General features: G+C 34.5%; 1 long non-coding RNA gene across 1 annotated transcript; it reads left to right on the top strand.

The window, feature by feature from the left end:
- Window positions 1-209: 209 nt before the first annotated feature.
- LOC126366370 (uncharacterized) lies at window positions 210-2,551 on the top strand. The gene is made up of 3 exons (XR_007566339.1): window positions 210-336; window positions 565-1,817; window positions 2,149-2,551. It is a non-coding gene; the product is annotated as an uncharacterized LOC126366370 (long non-coding RNA).
- The last annotated feature ends 5,958 nt before the right edge of the window (window positions 2,552-8,509 follow it).

The following is an 8,509-nucleotide window of genomic DNA, read 5'->3' as shown; positions in this document are numbered from 1 at the left end:
ACGTCAAATATAATTTTATGATTTTGTTATTACTTGTGTGGTAATAACAATAATTATCTTAATCGCTGCTTGTCAACGTTATGCAAATGAAATAAAGTAATGTTAATAATATAATTCAGTTTTGATAGTGTTACTCGAGGTGTAATGATGATTGAACATAAGACTTTTTTGATTTTAAGTTTAATTTTACAACATAGTGTTAAGGGTGTTATAAATGATGAGGTCACAGTGGAAACTAAAATGGGATTAATTCGTGGCCTAAAAGCGACAGATGGGGACTATTCAATGTTTCTTGGAATTCCTTATGCTACGGTTGACAAAGATAATCCTTTTGGGGTATGTACTATGCCAAATATAATGACTAGTACTTTCTGTCGAAATGCAATGTGAAATAATACTTGTCAGCGGTGCTAAGCTGAATAATCAAGGCGTAAAATTATAAGCTAACTATGATAGCCATTTCAAGAACGTAAGTCGTATGTTCAGTTCTGATATATTTTTTTTCATAGAATGTATTTTAAATTCAAGCAATAATAAATAATATTTACAAATTGTCTTTTTCAGCTATCAACTCCTCATTCGAAGTTCGACAACGTATTCGACGCGAAAGATAATTCCGTGATATGCCCTCAAAGAGAAGAGAACGGAACAACAACAATGAGTTTAGACTGTTTACATCTAAGCGTGTATGTACCTGAATGTGTTTCAACTAATAATCGTCTTCCCGTACTTGTTTTCATACATGGCGGAGCCTTCGTCACAGGAGACTCTAGAAAGTCTAAATATGGCCCCAAATTTTTGGTCAGACACGACATTATTTTGGTCACTTTTAACTATCGCCTTGGACCTTACGGTTTCATGTGCTTACATACAGTTGAAGTTCCAGGCAACCAGGGGTTGAAAGATCAGCTATTAGCTTTAAGGTGGATAAGAGATAACATTGAAGCGTTTGGAGGTGATGTTGATAGCATAACAGTAGCTGGAGGAAGTGCTGGAGCTAGGTCGGTGGACTTGCAATTGTCGTCTCCCCAAGAAAAATTGTTTCACAGAGCAATTTTGCAAAGCGGATCAGCTTTAAATCCTGGCTGGTTTCCTGGACCCGATTTGCGAGCACCAGAGAAGGTGGCTGAAGTTCTTGGGTACACGGCTACTAATGTAGATGACGCTATTTCTTTTCTAGCCAAAGTAGACCCAAAATCAGTTATAAAGGCAGCGGCAACGGCCAATGTTGTTTTTAGACTTTGTGTCGAAAAGGAGATCGATGGTATTGAAAGATTTTTACCGGTGCATCCCTTACATGCAGATATGCCTAAAGCTGCAGGCATACCAATCTTACTTGGGTACAATAGCCAAGAAATGCTTACAGTGTATGTAAATCAACAACCACCTGAGACCCTAAATTTGTTTCATAATAGACTGAAAATCACGTTTGATTTTAAAAATGAAACAGTAACTGAACTGGAAAAGATTGTGAGAAACTTTTACATTGGTGATGAGGAGATGACAAAAAATAATAGTGAAAATAAATTCGCACTAGCCGATTTTGATTCTGATACCATGTATGTTCATTCTACTACGAGAAATATAGCAAGATATATTAAAAATGGTGCCGATAAAATTTTCTATTACGTATTTTCATACAACGGGAGAAGAAATTTTGTTAAATCAAGAAACAATGTGACTGTTGGCGGTGCTAATCATGCTGATGAATTAGGTTACTTATTTGACATGGATGTATTTCCAGAAGAACCTTCATCTGAGGATCAGAAAGTTATTGATATAATGACTACATTGTGGACTAACTTTGCTAAGTATGGGTAAGTATGTAATGTAACAAGTAAAACGTGAATAATCTTAAATGTCTCCGATATAAATTCTATGATGTAAAGCAAATCTTAGGTATACATACAATGAAGACTAATGCTATCCATATCAGTCTGTTATAAGATAAAGATTAGCACAAACGTTTACTATTGCAAATGAATCCATATTTCATTGGAATTTGTTACGACTTGCAAATTTCTGTTGAATAGAAAATGATTTTTATTTTTTTAGACCGAAGCACGGGGTCTTTCATTTTACACATGTCCTTTTCACTTTTTTCTCCTTGATTTCATTAAAAGTTCTAAAATCTATTTTTTATTTCAGCGACCCGACTCCGTCTACTACAGAGTTATTAACAGTCAAATGGGAACCAATTAGCATAGATTCACAGTATCATTACTTGGACATAGATTCAGAATTGAACGTTGGAATGAATCCTTTTTACAAAAGAATGGCTTTTTGGGATCTATTCTTCAAAGCATATGGGGAGTATGAGCTTGGTTACGCAGAAAATAATCATTCTACACGTCATATAATGCATCCTTTGAATATTTTGCTTCACATTTTGTTATGGCTATGTGTAAGGTAAATTATTTTAATGTAGATATGTAGTCGTATTTTATTATAGCCTTTACACACATAAAAATGAGCATTAGAAAAAATAATATAGAGATTGTATGTAATTGCACAACATTTGTTACCTTCAATAAAATTATGTTGGCGAGTTTCCTGTAGTTTGAAAATAGCTATTTTACCTTTAGAATTCAAAACACTTTTAGTGGAACCGTTGTTGTAGGCGTTTTCTACCTGTATTTGGTAAAGATGACTCATCTAATCGCTTAACGTAGGTATTAGTCATACATTTTTTTATCTGATACTGTATCATTACACAACATAGATTTCCAACAGTTGTTTTTGACATTTGAGGCAGACTGGTTATATGATCTCAGGAAAGATGAAGGCAGAAATTGGGTTTTTGTTTATAATTATGTTATTAGACAGATATTCAAGAATAGATTTTTTAGTGGATACTAAAGTGGGACTGATCAGTGGTATTAAAGCAACTGCTGGTCATTATTCTGAGTTCACTGAAATACTGTACGCAAAAGTGGATGAAGCAAATCCTTTTGGGGTGAGTAAAATACCTTCATAGTTTCCTAATGTCTTTTCTATGTTTCTTTATTTATAAAATAAAGTATAAATTGCTAACTCTAATTTTAAATTTATTTTTGCAGTCGTCATATGCTTATCCACCATTTGATAAAGTATTTGACGCTCACGATGATTCAGCATTATGCATACAAATTGAAGAATTCAATAACACCGTAGTTGGAATAATCGACTGTATACATTTGAACGTCTCCGTTGCATCATCAGCGTGTTCAAAGAATCGTCAGTCAGTTGTATTTCGGATTAATGGAGAAGAATTTTTAAGTGAAAAAGAAGTTAATCTTACGGCCCCTGTACTTTTGGCTGAGAGATGTAATTTCAACATTAGTGATAATTTTGAAGCATTATCTTTTCTTTCCACTGATGATCCGAAATTAGATAATAATATATCAGTTACACTTGCAGCAGATGATTTCTATCCATACATTGAAAATGGAATACCGAATGGAGACGTGTTCACAACTGATTATGTTGTAAAACGCTATGTACCTAAAGCCAAAGGGAAGACTATTTCAACAGGATGTAATCATAGGTGGGCACAGCTACTTGAAAAGTTTACTTCGTTTACTACTTTTACTTTACATAGAAAGTTAATTTCGATATACGTTAAAGTTAGTTTAGGTAAGTCAGGACTCGTACCTATATAGCCGATGTCCAGATCTCGAATGTATATTTTTACTATTTCGGATGAAAGGTCAATACTTGGACTTTGGACATCAACTGTGAAGGTTATGACTCGGCACGTGCAATTTTTTTTAATTTTGCTATATCATGCGTGTAGATGTGACTTAATTGGGCTGGTTTTCCCTTCAGATTGATAGGCAGTCGCTTCTGTAAAACACTAAACTTGTAATCTTCAGGTTAGGTAGGTTCTTCGCGGGTGAAGAACGGGAAAGCGCTAAATCATTATGATGTCATTTGTGTACGTGTTTGTTAGACATACAACACTTACAGATAGGTTCTCAACAACTACCATAATGTTACTGCCAAGAGTAGTAGCGGCGAGCATTTTTATGATAACAATGAAGAAATTTACTTCAGTTTCATCGTACATCGAAAAACATTGCTTGAGCCTGGAACAGTCTACTATAAAGCCTGCACGAACATTTTTTGGCTCGATCTGCGCTGGCCCTTATAGATAAAATGTACTGTGTATGTGTAATAGGTAAAATGAAAAATTTATCGTACATCGATAAACATTGCTTGAGCCTGGAACAGTCCATTATAAACCCTGCATGGATATTCTTTTGCTCGTTCTACGCTGGCCCTAATAGATAAAATGTACATTATAGTCTATTAGTGTATTATTTGTAAGTCTACCAGTTTCTCAGATCTAAGTAATTTATGTAAGAAAGTTTTATCTGTTTTTTGTAATAAAATCTAGAAAATATTTACTTCAATTTCTCTCTCTCTAATTGGATGGATCACTACTTCAACAATTAGATGCTAATAAAGATTAATGTACTTAAGTAAAATTACTTTAGTTATATTATACCTACTAAAAATAAACATGATAGATACAATTGGGTAGTTTCCTAGGTCAAAGATTAATTATGAAATTCTGATTACTAAATAAAGACAGAACTACAGGTGATAGAAAACGTTTTTTTTCTATTGAACTTATTTATTAATTGTAATAAAGAAAAATGAAAAATGCGACATTTTGTCACGTTTTTCTATGACGTCACAGGTTGCTTTTTCTTACAAATTCCATAGTAATTTCGAGGTACCTATTATGCCAGTTATGAATTGTCATTTTATTTATTAAATCTGAATGTTGTGTGATTGAAATTTGTTATTTTTGTACAATTATTGTTTTATGAAGTTGTAAAAGATGTTAGTATCTACTGGGGGTTTAAAAGGGCCACATTGAAGCAAAGCAAAAGAGCAATATTGGGATTTGATATATTTTGCGCATGTAAAAGTAAGTGCGCAGTGTCAACAAATTTAAAATAGCAATATTGCTATATTTTATTTTTCAGATAAATTGTAGCCTTTTTAAAACTTTGTAGACGTACCTTTTATTTGACGTTATTTTTTTTGACGAAAGTTCGCCTGATCTTTAATTTGTTCCATGTACGCCTTTCTGGGTCTTCCCCTTCATCTTTTTCCTTCTGTCTTCCCTTTCATGATGTTTTTAATAAATTCGTCGGATCTTATTCTGTCCAATCGCGTTACTATACTAATATTATGATACATCAATGGTCCAATCATCTTGCGCCTTCTGTCCTCGGTAACTTTCAATAGTCTCTTTTACTCTTTGTAGCACTTATAAAAGTACCTCTTAATTATAAAGCGAATAAATGTTTTCTGATTTAAATATTCTTCAGTTATATAGTTCTAGTTTAGTGTGTCAGGATCGAAGCAAATGGAATTCTATAGTCTCTGCTTACCCCGGTGGGAAATAGGCGTGAGTTTATGTATGTATGTATATAGTTCTAATTTATTCTTAATTTTTTTACGCTAGAAACATTGCTTTGAAGCATTTCACTAGGCTAGAGTTCAGATTGCAGTTGTCAGTTTACAAAACGAACTTTTGTGATTCCGTTTTTGTAATTGAGTTTCACCACCAACCCGCGAGCAAAGTGGAATAACTGGTAGATAATAGTACTGGTATCAGTTACTGGTATCAGACACATATCCAGCAGATAGTACCCCCAGCAGCCAATGGTGGTGGTTTGTAAGAACAAAGCCCGTTATTGTCAGACGGACCTGTCTATCCAAGATGTACGGATTCAAGGTGTGTGCGTGGATCCAGGTCAGTGGTATGTTCTGCAGAATAGTTTCCGACGAATTAATTTTAATTAGTGTGCCTACAAATAACGTCGCTATTGCTGTGCTATAGCTACGCTCAGGCGTATAGCTAGCGGTACGTTCCCGGAGAACTCTAGAAAAATGCACAAACCCCGTGCCTCTAATTAAGGTTAACGTTTTATCCCACATTGTGCACCTGGGCTCTGCAGACACTTTGTTACATTAAAACATACCTACCCTTATTATATTACCAAAAAATGCATGTAATACTGGAAACAGTTTCAGGAATAATATCATGCGAAAGCGACGAAAATTTCAAAAAATTAATCCGTGGTCACCACCACGCAGTTTAGAAGAGAACGAATTTCAAATAAGTTCAGTTAAGTCAATTTTGAAATTAGATTACTTATATAGTAATATTCAATATTCTTTATTAGCATACTATGGTGTACAAGTTTGTAAGTTACATATAAGTTTCACATCATAGACCCTTTCGGGCACGACAAAATAGAAGTTTAAAAGAGAGAAGGAAGCTTTTGAAATAGTAACATCAGTATCATTAACGTATTCACTAGTGTTGTAGTACATTAAGAAAAGCTAAGATCGGATATGTCAGTCACTTGAGAGCACACGAACGACGCTCTCATTAGTTGTCGAGTCGTTGTGGCCGAATACGGTCAGGAAAGGATTGATTGAGTAACATTTAATTTTATTTATTAGAAGTTCTTTAATTTTTTCAATAAAGATTTTGTCACTTTTTTCATCTTTTAATATGTTAGGCAGTTTATTATAAATTTTGATGGACATCACATATGGACTAGAAGAATGTAGGATCAGTCTAGATATAGGCAAGTTTAATCTTTTTCCATGACGTAATGTGTATTTTAAAGGGAGATCTTCGCGGCGTTTAAAAAAGTCTTGGTATTTACGAACAACAAATTTCTAAAATATGTATATAGAGAAGGAAGCGTAAGCATTTTATGATTTCGAAAGTGAAAGTAGTTACTTATGAATTGTTTGAATAAAATAATAATAACCTCGAAAATCATAATTTTCGTCAATTATTAATTCGAAATTTTGTTTTTTTTTTGTCATAGATTTCGATTTATTTCTATGATATTATGAATTGATTCATGTGCGTTGTAAGGCCATTCTCGACTTCAATGGAGTACCTACTTACATACTTACCAATATACCAATAATTACTCTACAGTGTACTTATCTGGTTTCAGTAATACACAGGGTTTTATGTAGGTGACCCGGGTGCTAGATTGTTTTTTAACTTTCACTAATAATAGCCTTTCAATCTACCTCTTGGGATTTGATCCGGATAATCTTTAAATAATTCAACGTCTGATACTTGTATAAAACAAACTTAGTTCCTCAAAATGTTGTTCTCATGACGTCATGAATAAAATTAATGAAGACTTAGCTCAGCTTTTAGGGTTCCGTACCGGGAGACGATTAACTTTTCAAATGCCGGAACGCTGATCTCGATCAGACACAATGTAAAATTTATTGTGTCTGGTATCTCGGCAGATGAGAAGTTAAGCTCAATGCACTCATAGTCAGTACCGGAAGCTTTCCGGGTGCCTGAACCGTGACCTAACCTGTATTGGGCTGTTTTTCCATTCGCGGGTTGGGCCAGACAGGCAGTCGCTTCTGTAAAAAACCGGACCTGTCAAATCTTCAGGTTAGGTAAGCGGACCCTGAGGAAAACGGGATAATGTTAGGGAAATGATGATGTGGAAATCCACATACATCGGGAGAAAACGCTCCCGATGTTTTCCTTTACATGATAACAATTATTATTTACGGTCCAAACATGAATTCGAAAGTCATAGGCCCGTGCTGGATTCAAACGTTCGACCTCACAGTGAGAGACAAATGTTCTCTCAACTGGGCTCCTACGCTTCTCGAGAGCCCAAATTATGTACTATTCGAACTTATACTTAGAAAACCTCAATTTAGGTTTCTACTTCTCGCCGCGCTACGCTATGTACCGGTATCGCTTACGCCTGTGTGTGTATTGAACTATTATCGGTATCTTTTAAACTGTAAAAAACGGTATAACAGCGTCTTACCTATTGCGGTTACATTGCGAAGTTTGAAGTCAAATAAAGAGTAAGGTTTTGGATCCCGGACTGAAAAACGAAAGAAAACACATTATTTTTGGTAATTATCTCGTTGCGAGAGTTGGGTCGACTCGCACTTGACCGATTTTTTATCTCAATTACGCCTACGTTAGCTGTTTTGTTTTACTGGAGATTACCTACTATAATAGACATTTTTTTGTGAAAGTAGAAGGTAAATGTTATTTTTGTATTTCGGTCGAGTAGGTAGGTATTAGGTACCTAGCAGTCTAGGTACCTAATACCTACTATTATGACAGTTCATAATCTGAGGTCATAATTAATAATCGAAAATTTTAACTCACAATTTAACGATAGTAAAACTAGTATTATTTTCTGCCGTTATAATACAACGATATCGATAACGTTGGCTACTCTTCGAACAACACTAAATAAAAAATATTTAGTTGGTGTTTCCATTTAAAAAATATAACGTTATTATTCTATACTTCAACAATAAAAACATTGCATAACGATTTAACATAAGTTTACGTTATCTTTCGCTTCACCAAACATTTTAAACGAACGTGATGTGGTCATAGTGATCTCTTTCACGATCTACCTAAAGATAAATAAGTAGTTAACTTATTTGTGCAAGTTCGGTACTGCGGATTAGACCAGCCTAGTAG

The sequence above is a fragment of the Pectinophora gossypiella genome, chromosome 4 (assembly GCF_024362695.1).
Source record: "Pectinophora gossypiella chromosome 4, ilPecGoss1.1, whole genome shotgun sequence".
NCBI lineage: Eukaryota > Metazoa > Arthropoda > Insecta > Lepidoptera > Gelechiidae > Pectinophora > Pectinophora gossypiella.
The sequence above is the reverse complement of the archived record's forward strand: the minus strand, read 5'-3'. Positions and strand labels throughout refer to the sequence as shown.